We start from the raw sequence: 17,720 nt of genomic DNA, 5'->3' as shown, positions 1-17,720 counted from the left end.
CAAGATGGAGAAGCTCTATACAGTCAGCAAAAACAAGACCTGGAGCTGATTGTGGTTCTTACCATCACCTTCTCATAGCAAAATTCAAGGTTAAACAGAAGAGAGTAGGAAAAACCACTGGGCTAGTCAGGTAGAATCTAAACCAAATCCCTTATAAATACACAGTGGAAGTGAAGAACTGCATCTTAAAAAGCAGAGACATCACCTTGCCAACAAAGGTATGCATAGTCAAAGCTAAAGAAGGCCGACCACCAAAGAATTTATGCTTTTGAATTGTGGTGCTGGAGGAGACTCTTGAGAGTCCCCAGGACAGCAAAGAGAACAAACCTATCCATTTTGAAGGAAATCAACCCTGAGTGCTCACTGGAAGGACAGATTCTGAAGCTGAGGCTCCAATACTTTGGCCATCTCATAAGAAGAGAAGACTCTCTGGGAAAGACCCCTGATGTTGGGAAAGAGTGAAGGCAGGAGGAGAAGGGCACGACACAGGACAAGATGGACAGTGTTATTGAAGCTACGAACATGGATTTGACCCAACTCCGGGAGGCAGTGGAAGACAGGAGGGCCTCGCGTGCTCTGGTCCATGGGGTCACGAAGAATTGGACATGGCTTAACAACTAAACAACAACAGCAACAACAGTACTTGAAACAGAATGTCCTGGGCCAAGAAAAAACAGATTCTGACCCAGTATTCGAAAAATCTGAGCCAAGCCAGGATGCTGACCAGCTTCAAGGCATAGGGTCAGATAACAAGTGAGGCAGGCCAAACATTTTATATAGAAACGTTGATTGGATCCTTTCCATAGAGCTGTGAAATGCAGGTATCCAAACGGGGACACTATAAAGAAGCTGTGCTACAGATTTGGCATTAAAAATCTGCAGTACAGCAAGGATGTACAAACTGCCCCAAGTACGGTGGAAGGACAAGATAGCCTGTGCTGAATTAACCGCTGCCTGCCAGTGAGTTGACCAGGTGTGTTTGTATTGAAACGAGACACTCAGGTACTTAAACTCTATAACCTGCTGGATAATTACTATTGAAAAACCAGGAAAAGGGCTTCCATGATTTGCCAAAAACTATGATTTTAGATTTGTTGAAATTCAGTTGGAGCTTGTTACATAACAAGTACTCAAAGCAACCACTAGCTAGCCACCTTAGGCCAACCCTTGTGTGGGACAGGAGAACCATTTCATCCGCATATAGTAAGGCCGGGTAGGTGGGGCCATTCAGCCATGGAAGGCAGCCCATCTAGGAGAAGGGAAACTCCTATTTCAAACTTCCACTGCCTTGTGGCTATATCCACTCATGGAAAAGGCTTCAGGAGTTAACCTCGAGGCAAAATCCGGAGCTGGAGTCCCGAAGGCAGCTCATGTCGTTCTGCCAGCTCCTGCGATGTTGCTGGAACCAGTTGTATTGGCTCTTGCCTTTCCATTGGACCATTTCAGCAATGTGGAGAGGGGGGATCTGCTGCTTGGGTAACAGCTTATCCTCCATATTACTTTACCCAGGCTTCATGCTCTGGAGAGGACACTCCTCAATTCAGAGCATGTTACCATAGTCTCTTGAGACTGAAGGATGCCTATATATAGTAAGACTGGAATCTATATGGGGCCTAGTTTAGGGCTGTAGCCATCAATCCTATGTAGGGGTGGAGCAAGATCATTGATGAATAGGTTAAACAAAATTGGCACCACGACACAGCCTTGCTTCACTCCTCTGTTAGAGACAATCTGACTGGAGAGAGCACCTGCATTGAGATTTTTATACGACAGGTAGAACCTGCATGATGTCTTGGATCAGAAAGAGGAGTCTCTTATCAATACCCAGCCTAGAGAGCTTTGGCCAAAGGATGTCTCTGTCAGCAGAGTCTAAGGCTCCTTTTAGATCTAAGAAGGCTGCAAAGAGGCGGACGCTGCTCTGCAAAGCATACAGTGGTGCCTCGCTTAATGATGTTAATTGGTTCCCAAAAAATACATCGCTATGGGAAAACATCGCTAAGCGAAACACCATTTCCCATAGGAATGCATTGAAAACCGGTTAATCCGTTCCAATGGGAACGGATTACCGTCCTTAAGCGAAAATCGCCATAGGAAACATCGCTAAACGATATAATGTTTCCCCCATTGGAATGCATTGAAGCCTATTCAATGCATTCCAATGGTTTTGCGATGTCTGTTTTCGCTATTTTTAAAGTGTCTTACAATGTTCAAAAACGGTTTTAAATGCTTGGGATTGTTAGTGCACCTTGCAAAACCTGTGCAAACTTAATTTGGCTGTGTTCTGAGTCTTTGTTAATTTTTGGTGAATTTTTTCTCCCCCATTGGAATGCATTGAACTGTCGGTTTGACAGCTGTAGGGGGTGTAACGGATAAACCCCAACGGGGGTAATTCAGAGAAATCTATGAGGTAGCCAGATGCTATGATGGATAGAACCCATTTACCTGAGGTGATGGATTGCCAACGGTGGAGAAATGGGGCCAGCTTGGTACAGTTCAGTGGGTAAAGAGGAATGTCAGAAAAGGCAGGCATAGGTAGTTGTGAATTTTGCTTACACTTTCGTTGTCCTTTATGAAAGGATTGACGCTGGCGAGGTAAGCTTTGAGGCCGGTATGATGCCATCAGAGGCTGAGGTGCAGGTAAGGACCTGTCAGTTTGGTGAGGACGATACTGTCAATAAGGCTGGAACCGTTGATTCTGGCATTGTTTGGGATAAAACTGGCCCGAGCGGTAGAAGGGCCGTTGGTAAGAGGTAGAAGGTTGAGCAGAATAGGAGTGCATGGTTTTGCGCTTCTAATGAAAGTCCTCCATGGTATCATTAGTTGTGGAATTCAACAGTCCGGCACCATCAAAGGGTAAATCCTCGATTCTGGACTTGGTGTCATCAGAGATCGTGGAGGATTTGAGCCAGGCATGGCGTCGAATAGAGATGGAGGTAACCAAAGTTTTAGAAGCGGCCTCAGCAGAGTGCCGCGCCGCAATCCTCTGATATTTGGCAAGAGAAATGGCTTGCGAATGGATGTTGATGAGATCAGATCTCATGGGTTCAGGATATGAGTCAATAAGAGGAAAGACTTGATTCCAAAGATGACGCTGAAAGGTGCCCATAGTTGCCTGGTAGCTGATACTCCTGAGCAAAAAGGCTTGCAGAGAGTAAATTCGTTTTGCCATTGTGTCAACTTTTCTGCCGTCTTTTCTGGCAAGAGTAGGCTTGGACCTAGTCTGGGTTCGGGCCTGACTGGATTCAACGATAACAGAGTTAGGCACTGGATGTTTATTAAGGAATTCGGCATCGACACCGTGGGTCCTATAGAGGCCATCGGTGCAGCGAGAAATCTGCATAGTAGAAGGAGGTTTTCCCCAAGTATCCTTAATAAGTTGAAGGATGGACTTGTTAAAGGGGAGACTCAATGGAACGGGACGTTCCTGGTTGATGTCATCGAACATCGGGTTGGCATCCGTGGACGAGGGCTGTTCGGTGTCTAGATTCAGGGCTTGTGCCATTTGGAAAACAAGCGTAGAATAGGAGAAGTCATCTGAGGAGGACAAAGCATGGCTGCCCCTCGTATCTGGGACTGGAGGGGGAAACTCAGGCTCATGGGAGGACTCAGAGTGTTGTGCCTCCGAAGATGCAGGGGAGCCCGGAGATGAAGGGGAGTCTGATGCACCAAAGCCCTCTGTCAGGGGAGCTTGATGTTGTTGGATCGGCATGCCTTCAAAGGGGCCTTGAGATGGCATGGGGTTCGGCATCAGTGGTGCGGGACGTAAGGGTACAGCTTCATGAGCCCTGTCTCGCATTCAAGTTAGAGGCATTGGTTTAGATCGGCCGGAGGGCATACAGGCGGAGCTGAAGCCGTTGGGGCCAAAGTGGTAGCACGGAGGCGATTTGAGTCCACTAAAGGGACGGCATGGGGAAGTTCTGGCATCATTCGGGTCCGTTTAGCCTGTTCAGGCTGGTACCTTTTGTACAGGGTCTGCCAGATGAAGGGGTCAAAATGGTATGGTACCATTGGAAAAGGGCAAAAATTGCCTTGCAATGGCACGGATCTCGGTGGGGAAGAGGTTGCTTTCGTTTCTCCTTTCTCTTCCGTGGAGGTGAAGGGGGAACCTCCAGATCGGATGCCGAGCTTTCAGCTGCCCGCCCCGAGTCAGGGTCTGAATGGGCTGAGGCCGGGCTGGACTGTGGCACAGCCGCATTGAGGCCAATGCTCAGGGTTTGGGGCAGCATCGTTGGGGGGCGCGACATCATGGGCTTCATCTCCATCGGAGGCCAAGTCAGGGGCTTCTCTGGATGATTCCTCGAGGATGGGGGAAGGCAGAGAAGGCTGAGGGGGCTCCACCCGGGGAACTTTGTCCTTTCTAGGCCTCTTAGGAAAGGTTTGGGCTTTTTCTTTGAGCTTGCATCGTGCGCTCGAGACTTCTGAGAGGAGGGCAACTTGTGCTTACTAGACAATTTTGCTTTCTCAACAGTGTCCTTAGCTGGTAGCACAGAGGTAGAATCAGAGGTAGACTGGCCCGCTGGAAGCCTATCGGCTGAAAGGGCAGCAGATCTAGCCGCTTCCGAAGACGAAGTAGGATTCATGGCTGTTTGCCAAAGGTAAGACCGAAGTCTTTGGAGCTTCTGTTTTATTGCCGGCTTGGTTAAATTTTTACAAGCAGGACACGAATGGCTAGGATGTTCCTCACCCAAACAAAAAAGACACTGGCTATGCCTGTCCAAAGGTGCGATTTTATTCACACAGGTCATACACCTTTTAAAAGGAGACAGAGAGGCCATAAGCAAAGAACTGGGGGGGGGGGAGAAGGAAATAAAAAGACTGCGGGAAACCGATTAGACAAACAAAAGACGCGGAGGATCATTAAGTAGGTCAGTGGTTCTTAACCTTTTTGAAAGAAACACCCCCTTGAGCCATTGAGGAAGTTATCATTGCCCCCCTCCCCACGGCAATATCTTTCTTATTTATTTATTTATTTATTTGTTTGTTTTATTTATTTATTTATTTATTTATTCAAGACACTTAAATCCAATGACCCCTGAAAATAAAATTCAATTGCAAGAAAATGAAATGCCCCCAAAAAACAATGACATTTAATGATTTAGTTACAAGTGAATTTTAAGATGCAAAAAGAAATATAAAAATGGCTTAAAAACAAACCGCAATGCAGGAACTAAAAATTTGAAGACAAAAACTCTGAAATTAAATTAAGATTTGAGGAAAATACATATTCATGCACACTATAAAAAGGGTTAAAAAGACACAAAGAAAAATTTTACAGAAGGAAATCAACAAAAATCAGAGCGACAAATTATATACAGTGGTGCCCCGCTTGACAATTACCCTGCTCCACAACGAATCTGCTTTACGATGAGTTTTTTGCGATTGCAATAGCGATCGCAAAACAATGTTTAAATGGGGGAAATCCGCTTTACAACAATCAGTTCCCTGCTTCGGGAACCAATTTTTCGCTTAATGATGGTTTTGAAACAGCTGATCACGGGTCACAAAATGGCTCCCCACTGTGCAAAATGGCTCCCCACTGTGTTTAGGACTGATTGCTCGCTTTACAGGCACCGGAAAATGGCCACCCTATGGAGGATCTTTGCTGGATGATGAGGTATTTTCCCCATTAGAATGCATTAACCAGTTTTTAATGCATTCTAATGGGTTTTTTACTTTCGCTTGATGATTTCGCTGTACAGCTATTTTGCTGGAATGGATTATCGCTGTCAAGCGAGGAACCACTGTATATATATATCTACACAAAAAGTTTACACGAAGAGCACAAAAAAACTGAAACCATAAAACTGAGAAATCAAAATATAATATCGAACTGGAGTTGGAGTGCATGTTAAAAAGTACAGTACAATACAAAGAGAAACACAAAATGTTTTACAGAGAACAACAAGAATTCAAAAACGAAGCAAGCATTGTCACACTGTGTAAGAACAAAGGAGACAGAGGCGACTGCAATAACTACCCTGGCATCTCTCTTCTCAGCGTTGCTTGCCCGTGTTGTGCTGAAGAGACACCCGGTCCTTGCAGACAGAATCTTTCCAGAATCACAGTGTGGATTTTGAGCTAACAGATCCACCACTGACATGGTATTCTCCCTCAGACAGTTGCAGGAGAAATGTAGGGAGCAACAACAGCCACTCTTTGTGGCCTTCATAGATCTCACAAAGGCCTTTGATGTGGTTAGCAGGGAGGGCCTTTTTAAAATACTTTCCAAGATTGGATGTCCACCTCGACTCCTTAACATCATCTGGTCCTTTCATGGGGGAATGAAGGGCACTGTAGTTTTTGATGGCTCAACATCAGATCCCTTTGACATTGGATTCCAAAATATCTCCTGTATGGAGAATTAGTGCAGCGAAATCGCCCCAGAGGGAGACCCCAGCTGCGATACAAGGATATCTGCAAGTGGGATCTCAAGGCTTAGGAATGGACCTCAACAGATTGGAAACCTTGACATCTGAGTGTTCAGCCTGGAGGCAGGCGTTGCGTCACAGCCTCTCCCAATTTGAAGTGACCCTTGTCCAGCAGGCCGAGGCAAAGAGGCACTCCCGAAAGCTGCAAAATCAGGGAGCTGGACAGGGGAGACTGTATTTGTGTTCAGTATGGAAGGGATGGTCGCACTCAAATTGGCCTTCTCAGCCACACAATATGCTGTTACAAGTCCTCCATACAGAGCATGTTACCATAGTCTCTCGAGACTGAAGGATGCCTAATCAATCAATCACCCATGGGCAAAACACAAAACGAGACATGAAAATGAAAAAAGGGTGCTGAGGTTTTTATCCAGTGGAAGTCACTCCACTGAGAGAAGGCACTGTCCCCTTTCAGAAGAGGGAAGGAGACAGTTTTCAGTGATGCCCCTCCCTCTTGCAGACCACTTCAGATCTGCTGTTAAGTGTGAGTTGGGTAACTGAGCTTGGTGTGGTGGCAATGGAGAATGAGGGCAGCACAGGAGAAAGAAAATTAAGGTAGGGAAGCAGCCTAATTTCTCCTTCCACCAGCAAGATGATCCTTACTGGACACAAGCCTGTGTATTCCAAAGCTTGAAAATGCAGCTTGATAAAAGCTTCACTTTATCTTCCACAAACTACCTCTGATGCTAAAGGGCGGCAATTAAAAACAGTATGTCTTCATGGCTTCTGGCCACATCCTGATGAAAACATAGCCAGGACTACGTATTAATGGCACTTTCTAGTTTCACCAAAAGACTGTCTTCATACTGACCAATAATATGTCAGCTGGCATATTATTGCCATTGCTGGCAATAATATGCTAGCAATTGGTTTTGTCACTTCAGCTACAAGTCCTAACAGAATTTTAAGAATCGGAGAATTTTACAATAATAGAGTATTTGTTTGAAAGGAAAGGAATATTGACTTTGCTGCTGTCTGAACCCTAAATTCAAGATAGCAACCCACTTGGGTCTCAAAATAATTTTTTTTAAAAAGCAGAGCAATGTTAGAGAGGAATTCTGTAGATAGTAGACTTTATAGTAAGGAAATAGAGAAGCAAATTAGAGTTGTATATTGCCTTGCAGCAGTTTTAAATTCTTTTTTTTTAATTCAAGGAGCATTGTTAGAATAATGCAAAAGTCTGTTGACCAAAGCAACCTTCTACACATGAACCTTGTTTAATGTAACATTTTCACATTATCTTTTCAGAAGATTTTGAGAAGAATTTTCAAGTTTTATGCCAATCACTTCACAGTCCTAAGGGTTTTACAGTAGTCAGAAAGTAATGAGTAACTAACACTCTTTGCAACATTTACTCACACAAATTACTTTGGGGGAGGAGGGTTACAGCAACATCCATAACAAATTACCTTAAAAACAACTTTCCAAGTACCCAACAGAACAATAAACAACTGAACTGCTGGATAGCTCAATGAGAGATGGCACACCACCCTAAACCAACCCGTTTCTTTCCGTGCTTCTGTTGCAATGGGCGGGAAGGTAGGCCAAGGGCAGGGGATTGTGGGAGTTGTAGTCTAAACCTTTTGGAGCACCCCCGCCACCCCTTTCTTGAAGCAAACTGTTATACTCAAGCCACTGACATGCTGCCCTTTTCACCTTCACTGAACGGATCCTCAGGGTTCAGGGAGAAAGAGGAGCGGCTGACTTTCCACAGTGCGTTTGCTTGTCTCTCTATGACAGCCCTGTGGATTTTGCCCCCAGTGCTCTCGGTTCAATTTGAGAGCTTTCTCTCCCAGAGGATTTACACATAGAGGCACATCACACCCGTGTACACAGAAGACTGGGCAAGATCTCAAGTTCGACGTCCCTCAAAGCCATTTAAAGTTGGCCAGGTGAACTTTCTTCCCCCCGACAGCCAGCCAGCTACAATAGGACAATAAGAAAAGCCAGAAAAGCTGCCGAATTCCCACCCACCCAGGATGACCCGAGCCAGCCCTGTCCCTAGAAATCCTGCCACGCCACCCTAAATCGACCCGTTTCTCTCCGTGCTTCCCTTGCAACAGGCGGGAAGGTGGGCGGGAAGGCAGGATGGACAAACGGGGCTTGTCTCTCCCTCCCCACCCAGGGACAAGACAGCACTTCACCAGGCGAGGATGGGGACCCGAGAGACCCTTTCCTTCCACCCAATCCACACTTGGTGCTCCCCTAAGGGAGAAAGGCGAGACATAGCAGGCAGAAAGAGCTGGATTGTCTGGCGGTGGCGGCACCGGATCCACTGCCAGCACCGCGGCTGCAGTTGCCTTCACATATTCGGTTTGCTCCAGCGCCCCCCTACCGCCCCCCTTCTGTTCCACCGCCCCTTTTCGTTCTACCGCCCCCCTGAAAAATGAAATTGCCCCCTGGGGGGCATTATCACCCACGTTAAGAACCACTGAAGTAGGTAATTTAAAGTAAAGATAAACAAACAAAAGCTCAAAGGAGCCTAGAAAAATAGCCAAAAGGCTATCTTTCCTGAGAACCATTCAGCTCGGTGGAAAAAAGGAACTGGGGAAGATGGTGGGTGGGAGGAGCATATATCTCGTGGAGGATCACACCATAAAATTGTTACTTTTAGCTCTAGAATCTTCCGAGAGAGTCAGCGCAGGCGCGGACAATACCCATATGTGTGCATTCACAGAGGCCACGAAAAAGAACCTCATTTTTCGTGGTGAGAGTCACCCCCAAAAGAGAGGGAGTTTTCCAGACCACTGATCTTCTGGGCACCCACCTGAAGGACCTCTGTCTTGCCTGGATTCAGCCTCAGTGCGTTTTCCTGTATCCACTGCTGAACAGGCCCCAGGCAGCGCTCAAGGGACGAGACAGCATCCACTGTTGTTGGAAAAAAGGAGATGTAGAGCTGAGTATCATCAGTGTACAGATGACACGAAGCCCCACATCCTCTGATGACCCCTCCCAGTGGCCTCATATAGATGTTAAACAGCATTGGAGAGATAATCAAGCCCTGCGGGACCCCACAGTTGAGGCTCCACGGGGCCGAGAAACTCTCTCCAATCTGCACTCTCTAGGGATGGTCCTCCAAGAAGGAAAGGAGCCAGGCCAAAGCCAGGCCACCGATTCCCAACTCGGAGAGCCTCCCTAGGAGAATACCGTGGTCAATGGTATTAAAGGTGATTGAGATATCGAGAAGGACCAGCAGAGACATTTTGCCCCCGTTGGCCTCCCTCAGCAGGTCATCAAACAGGGCAACTACTGCTGTTTCCATGCCATGGCGCGGCCTGAAGCCCAACTGGAATGGATCCAGGATATTGGTTTCATCCAGAAGAGAATCCCCCTGAAATATTGCTCTTTTGATGCTAATTTCCCCAATTTCTTTACCATGGGCCATTAAGACAGTTTTCCATTTGGAACTGTAGCATTCAGCCCTGGCCTCACCTGTCCGTCACAGCTGGGCAGTGGAACATCAACCAATGAGGGGACGAAAGGTGGTACCAAAGGGGGAGGAGCTGGAATATATATCGGGGTATATGATGTAAGAGGGAAGATTAGAGAGAGATTAGAGAGAGATTTTGTGAGAGTGAGTGATGAGTGTGTCTATGGGCCTGTGAGCCAACCAGTCAGTGAGGGAAGAGTCTGTGTGTGTCAGTGAGTGAGAGACCTTGATTAACATTTTGTGATTTACTTACTTTATTTTGTTAAAACAATAAACAAGTTTAAGTTTTGAAAAAACACATGATTCAGCGATTTATTGGTATTGAAACAGCAATACCTGGTGGCAGCTACCTGAGAAGAAGAGTGAGCACTCCTGGAGACCTGAGTTGGTAGAGGCTTCAGCGTGCCCGCTACAGGAACTTCTGAATGTTTTCACTGATTCCAAACATTTTTAGGCAGGTGTTACTCCAGCTGGGTTGCTATGAGTCAAAGTCCTTTTTATAGTCTATCCAGGCCATGTTAAGGTTTGTTTTTCATCTTTTTGCATTGTTCAGTATCATTTTATCCATAAACAGCTGATCTTTTGTGCCTCTTGAGTTTTTAAAGTTTCCTTTCTGTTCAGTTGGGTATAGGGAGTTTTCAGCTAAGTAATTATATATTGATCTTGCCAGTACTCCTCTGAGGAGCTTGAACGTCACCGTTGTTCAAAAACACTAGGCACAGTCAAAATTATAAAAACATTGACTGGTGTTATAAAACAGATACAAGCTTTATATTATATTATATTATATTATATTATATTATATTATATTATATTATATTATATTATATTATATTATATTATATTTATACCCCGCCCATCTAGACCAAATTCTACCCTGGGCGGCTAACAACAATGTAATAAAACAACAATATACTATGATACAAGATGGCAAAAATAAATTAAATGACAGGAGGAAAGGCCTGCCTAAACAGCCAGGTCTTGAGTTGGCTCTTAAAAGCACCCAGCAAGGGAGCCAGACAAATTTCTGAGGGGAGACTGTTCCAGAGGCAAGGGGCCACTGCCAAAAAGGCCCGATTTCTTGTTCTTTCGCTCTGGGCCTCCCTCGGTGTTAGGCCCCTCAGTCGCCCATCCTGGCAAGAATGAGTGATTCGGGTAGATCTAGGTGGAGAAGGTGTTCCGCTAGATATTGAGGTCCTAAACCATTTAGGGCTTTATATATCATCATTAATACTTTGAAATCAGTGTGGAAACGAATGGGCAGCCAATGCAGGGCAGCCAGAGTGGGAGATATATGCTGATGTTTTCTCACTCCAGTAAGAAGTCTGGCCGCTGCGTTCTGCACCATTTGAAGCTTCCGCATCAATCTCAAAGGTAGCCCCACATACAGCACATTAGTCTAATCTCGACGCTCCAAGCACCTGGACCAGAGTGGTGAGGGGCCCTACATCAAGATAGAAACACAGCTGGGCAATCCGCCGGAGATGGAAGTAGGAGGTGTGGACCACTGATGCTACCTGGGTTTCCATGGTAAGTGCCAGATCAAGATGGACCCCCAAGCTGCAAACCTCACTCTTCATGGTAAGAGTCACCCCCCCCCCCCAAAAAAGAGAGGGAGTTTCCCAAACAACCAATGTCTGGGCCACCCACCCTCAGGACCTCTGTCTTATCTGGGTTCAGCCTCAGACCATTCACCTGCATCCACTTCAATACGGCCTCCAGACAGCGCTGAAAGGATGAAACGGCATCCACTGTTGTTGGAGAAAAGGAGATGTAGAGCTGGGTGTCACCAGCATACTGGTGACACGAAGCCCCACACCCCCTGATGACCTGACCCAGAAGCCTCATGTAGATATTAAACAGCACTGAGGAGATAATCGAGCCCTGCGGAAGCCCACAATTGAGATTCCATCATCATAATTATCATACGGTATGTTGTAAAGCACATTCTCCAGGTGCTTTACAACATACCGTATTTTTTCTGTGTATAAAACGGATCGTTTTATACACGGAAGTACGGAAGAGCAGATGAATTAAAGCGCTTTCATCCCTGCTTTCCCCCTCCACATTTTGCAAAGAAAGTGTAGGTGGAAAATGATTCCTGCTTTGTACCTACAGTTTTGTTGCAAAAAGCTGCTTCCCCCCTACACTCTTTGCAAAAAATATAGGGGGAACAGAGCTTTTTGCAAAGAAAGCGGAAGGGGAAAGCACTTTCCTCGAAAGAAAATGGAGGGGGAAACCAGGAATCAAAACGGTTTGATCACTGCCTTCCACCTCCAGTTTCTTGCAAGGAAAGAAATTTTGGGTTAGAAAGCGGGGGGGTCTTGCAAAGAATACTGCCCTCTCATGAAGTGGATACTCGTTTTACCAATCTCAGAAAAATGTTGACCACGTGACCACGGAAACTGTCTCTGGACAAACCCTAGCTCTATGGCTTGGACACAGAGATAAGCACCATGCCCTAGAGTCAGACATGACTGGACTAAATGTCAAGGGGAACCTTTACTTTACTATTTCTAATCTAGTTAACCTAACAGGTGCTACATTACAGTTTCTGGTATAAATTGTTATTCAACTGGTTGACATGGCTACCTGCTACCTTAGGCTGTGAAAAAGTTATTTTAGAACTTACTTTTCCTTTATTCCCATTACTTAAGGTCTCTCAATTAAATTTCTATTTGCTTAAACCAAACACTCATTATTTATTTTACTTGTAACTAAGAATAAGGAACCTAGACTACTAACAGACAAAAATAGATCCATGTCACCAATATGCAATTGTTACCTAAGCACACCTTTTCCCATGTCTCCTAGTAGCTTTTGTTGTTTACAGATTTCAAAACTACCATTCCTTTAAGCCAGATAGAATAAATTACTTTGGAATGTTCAATCTCTTTTCACTTACTACTGATGTCCATGAAATTGTAAAGGTCCTACAAAATTATAAAGGTCATTTTCCCAACAAAGCTACCTGATGGGTTGGTTCTTCAAATAGTAATTATATATAGTTTCAGTGGTAAGCCCTATCTCTAAAATAGTTTCTTGATGGCATAAAAATCTACATAGTCTGAGTCAGCTGTCTTATGATTTCCACTACTACCAAGAACACCTGTCCCTGCTTGGCTTCCTGGCTCAAACTGTCTAGCATACAAAATTCCAGATCATTCACCAATATTTATAAATGAGTCTTAGATGTAAAACAAAATTCCTCCTCACTCTACCCAATATTCTCCTGATTACTAATTTCCTCTATGTCATATGATTCATCCCCATCTCAAGATAGAGAGTGAAATATCTGTGCAGGCAGGGAAGTAACCCTTACTCCCTATATATCTTTTGGTTCTGCTGGTTGTTTTGACAAAAGCAGAGGAGCAAAAATTAATATATCCACTTCAGTTAGAAAACTGATTACAGAACAGGTAGCTTTCAGATCTGCAACAAATTCTCAAAATGGTGATCTTATATTTTTAAAATATCAGGCATGTTATCCATTAAAAACACTGATTTCTCAAAACTTTTCCTGGGTAGCCTATGGTTGTAAGGATTCCTTGACAGCTGAAGTTATACTGGGCAGAAGTAAATGTAGTGACGGTAGATGAGTTTGAACAGCCCAGGTTTACAACAAAGATAGTTCAAGCATAACTGGATGTTACAACTACACTCATGCCACAAAGAAGCTGGCAGAGGAGGATGGAGCTGGTGGGTAGGAGGCATGCAGGATTCCCACCAACTGCACTGAAGCAGACGGTGCTAGAAGCTTTCACAGTCATGCTCTGCTTTACGATTACCCCGTTTAACGATGAATCCGCTTGATGGTGGGGTTTTTGTGATTGCTTTTGCGATCATAAAACGATGGTTTGAATGGGGTTTTTCCACTTTGTGATAATCGGTTCCCTGCTTTGGGAACCGATTTTCGTTTTACAACTATCAAAAGCAGCTGATCGTCAGATTTCAAAATGGCCGCCGGCCGAAGAAAATGGGCCCCCGCTGTGCTTAGGAACGGATTCCTCGCTGCACAGGCACCGAAAATGGCCGCACCTACGGAGGATCTTTGCTGGACGGTGAATTTTCAGCCCATTGGAATGCATTGAACGGGTTTCAATGTGTTTCAATTGGCTTTTTTATTTCGCTTTACGATGTTTTTGCTCTACAGCAATTTCACCGGAAAGAATTAACGTCGTCAAGTGAAGCACCACTGTGTATGACTCTGTGCAGACACATAGGGGGAGCCACATGATGCAGAGGAAGCAAGCTGAGAAAATCACTGTTCTGATTAACAAGTTTATTACTTTCAATGACCATTCTTCCCATTGGTTGACCAGGTGGGTTTCCTGCAGCTCCTCAGTTATCTTCCTCCTCCTAGGTTCCTGACCATGAAGCTAAATACTTTTGCCTGCCCTGTACTAGGAAGACCTGGATATTCTGAAGAAGGTGATAAGACCAAGCCTGTGGTGCCACTGACCACTTCACCTCAGACCTCTGAAGTAGCTGGAATGGGCAGCAATGTTCCCTCTCACTCACCACATACTTGTGGATACCAGAAAAGTCTCTTTCTCAATCTAGTGAAGGTAGTGCTAAAAAGAAGGTCAGCAGGGTACCTCTGGGCTCTACATATTATGATAATTGGCTAAAGCAACACTTCAGTGAAGATCCTACAGGCTTTACCTCCTCACCTGGTAATGTCTACACACTAAGTGCAAGGTTCCCTTTAAGCTGGGTCCACGTGTCCGTGCATGCGCGTGCCTCTAACTCCCTGCATGCAGCTCTCTTCCTCCTCCGCAGAGTGATCATGTTAGGTTCCGGTTGCAACAGAACCCGCTGAACAGGGGGCAGAGTTGTGTGCACATGCAGGGACAAAGCCGAGAGAAACAGAGCCCCACCCAGCCAGGCTGAATATTGGAGAGTACATTGCCTAAGTGTCTTTGCCCTAGCTTCACCAGCCTCTCCAAAATTACAGGGACAATATAAGCTTCACTTCTCAAAGTTTAGAAGCCAACCTTCCGGTCACTGGAGTATCATTTGTAAAAGAACGTGGTTCAGCACAGCATGAAGAACTTCATCAGGAGGTCTTTAAACTGAATTGGAAGAGAGAGAGAAATAACCACAGAAGTAAAGATGGATGAAGCCTTACAAACAATAAGAGGAACAGTCCGAACGGATCAAATGGGGGTTAATAATAACATTAGCATTGTATTCATGAAGGCTTTCACAGGCGGGATCTAATGGTTGTTGTGGGTTTTTTGGGCTCTTTGGCCGTGTTCTGAAGGTTGTTCTTCCTGACGTTTTGCCAGTCTCTGTGGCCAGCATCTTCAGAGGACATCTTCTGAAGATGCCGGCCACAGAGACTGGCGAAATGTCAGGAAGAATAACTTTCAGAACACGGCCAAAGAGCCCGAAAAACCCACAACAGACATTAGCATTAATAATTATATTTTTAAAAATATACAAAAAAAAACATGCACCTTATCACATAATCTCCAGTGTCTATATATGAGAAACATACAATATAAAAATAAACAAAAAGAACTGGAAATCTTAGTTAAGGATGGTAAATATTTGATAGGATAACTGAAACTTGGTGGAATGACTCCCATGATTGGAATACAGCAACTGAAGGATACATATTGTTCAAAAACAACAGAAAGAATAGAAAGGAAGGTGGAGTTGCAGTATATGTCAAAAATGCATATTCCTGCACAAAAAATACAGGCGGAGGAGATTGGCTGTCTCATTGAGAGCATTTGGATCAATGCAGCTGGGGTGAAAAACAAGAGGAATATGGTAGTCGGATCTACTACCAACTGCCTCATTGAAGAAAAGATGCAGATGAATTTTTTGAAAAACAGATTGCAAGGATTTCAGAGACATGAGGCAGCAGTGATGGGAGATTTCAATTACTGTATCCTGATACATGTTTGGAGGCAAATTCTGTGAAGTATGGCCCTTCCAAGAAATTCCTGGCTTGTGTAGCTGATAATTTTCTCCTACAAGAAGTGGAGAACGAAACTAGAGGACTAGCTATCCTTGGCTTGATTCTCACCAAAAGAGATGACTTGGTGGAGGAAATGGTAGTAAGGGGAACTCTGAGCAAGAGTGACCATGTTCTACTAGAATTCTTCCTTTCAAAGGAAATCACAGTAGAATGTAGCCACACATATATGCTGGATTTTTTAAAAGCCAGTTTTTTATAAACTCAGGACAATGCTAAGTAAAGGCTCATGGCAGGAGATCCTAACAAAAGGATTCCAAGAAAGGTGGGAGCTTCTAAAAAGAGAAATTCTAAAGGCACAACTACAAACAATTCCAATAAGAAAAAAAAGTGGGAGGCAGCAAAAAAAAAAAAAAAAAAAAAAAAAAGGCCAGTGTGGCTTTACAAAAATCTCAGAGAGGACCTGAAAACACAAAGGACATGTGTAGGAAGTGGAAAGAAGGCCAGGCCACAAAGGAAGAGTACAGAAAAGTAGTAAGGAATTGCAGGGATGGCATTAGGATGGCAAAAGCTGAGAATGAGCTAAGGTTAGTTAAATACACCAAAAAAAAGTATTAGGGCATGAGTGTAGCAAAAGACAAATGAAACAGTGCCTCAGCTACTCAGTGGAAATGGGAAAATAACAACAGATAACAAAAAAAAGGCTCAATTCCTATTTTAGCTCAGTCTTTTCCCAAAAGACAGACTATGACCCTCCAGACAAAGTGAAATGCAAATGGATGGGACAGGAATGAAGCTGGAGACTAATAACACATAGTCAAGGAGTACCTTATTACCTTGAACAAGTACAAATCTCCAGGGCTGGATGAACAGCATCCAAAAGATGCTGAAGATGGCTGAAGAACTCTCAGAACCACTGTTCATTATTTGATAGAAATCATGGGAAATGGGTGAGGTACCAAATGACTGCAGGAGGGCTAATCTTGTCCCTATCTGCAAAAAGAGCAAAAAGGAGGAAACTGAGAACTACAGACCAGTCAGCCTGATAGACTATTAAGCAGTCACCATGCAAGCACCTTGAAAGCAATGCAGTAATAACTAGAAGACAACATGGATTTGTCTGCCAAACTAACCTGATCTCATTTTTTGATCAGGTAACCTTACTGATAGAGGGAATGCTATAGACATTGTATATCTTCACTTCAGCAAAGCTTTTGACAAACTGCCCATGATATCCTGATTAGCAAACTAGGTCTGAGCTGGACAGATCAAGTGTCAGGTGGGAACACAGTAAACTACAGAATCATAGTCAGAAAGTGATGATTAATGGCTCCTTCTCCAACTGGGAGGAGGTAACAAGTGGGATACCCCCAGGGCTCAGTCCTAGGACCTGCGCTCTTCAACATTTTTATTAATGACCTGGATCAGGGAGTGCATGGAATGTTTATCAAATTTGCAGATGACACAAAATTGAGTGGAATAGTTCATACCCTGGAGGACAGAAACAAAATTCAAAATGATCTGAATAGGCTTTAAGCACTGGGCTGAAAACAACAGAATGACATTCAACAGGGTTTAATGCGAAGTACAGCATCTAGGAAAAAGAAACCAAACACAGAGTTACAAGATGGGGGGTACCTGACTCAGCAAAAGGAGGAGTGAGAAGGATCTCGGAACTGTTGTAGATCACAAGCTAAATATGAGCCAACAGTGTGATGTGGCTACAAAAAAGGCAAATGTTATTTTAGGCTGCATTAACAGAAGTATACTTGCCAAATCCTGTGAGGCACTAGTTCACCTCTATTCAGCACTGGTTAGGCCTCATATTGAGTACTGTGTCTAGTTCTGGATACTGCAAAGGAGGATACTGACAAATTGGAACAAATTCAGAGGAGGGCAACAAGGATGATTAGGGGGCTGGAAACCAAGCCCT

The 17,720-nt window shown here is 44.4% G+C and overlaps 2 protein-coding genes across 5 annotated transcripts in view; both read right to left on the bottom strand.

The window, feature by feature from the left end:
* LOC144588101 (uncharacterized) overlaps nt 1-17,720 on the bottom strand; it is a 287,228-nt gene that overhangs the window by 88,964 nt on the left and 180,544 nt on the right. The gene's annotated exons all lie outside the window — the stretch shown is intronic.
* FUT8 (fucosyltransferase 8) overlaps nt 1-17,720 on the bottom strand; it is a 167,719-nt gene that overhangs the window by 108,877 nt on the left and 41,122 nt on the right. Inside the window, exon 1 of one of the 4 annotated variants that reach the window (XM_072986091.2) lies at nt 9,196-9,214. The exons of the other annotated variants lie outside the window; for them this stretch is intronic. The gene's annotated coding sequence lies outside the window, so the exon portion shown is untranslated. Of the gene's footprint in view, nt 1-9,195; nt 9,215-17,720 lie in introns of those variants that run through there. 4 annotated transcript variants of the gene reach the window in all.

The sequence above is a fragment of the Pogona vitticeps genome, chromosome 1 (assembly GCF_051106095.1).
Source record: "Pogona vitticeps strain Pit_001003342236 chromosome 1, PviZW2.1, whole genome shotgun sequence".
Classification (NCBI taxonomy): Eukaryota; Metazoa; Chordata; class Lepidosauria; order Squamata; family Agamidae; genus Pogona; species Pogona vitticeps.
Note: the sequence above shows the minus strand (reverse complement) of the source record. Positions and strands in the feature narration are given on the sequence as shown.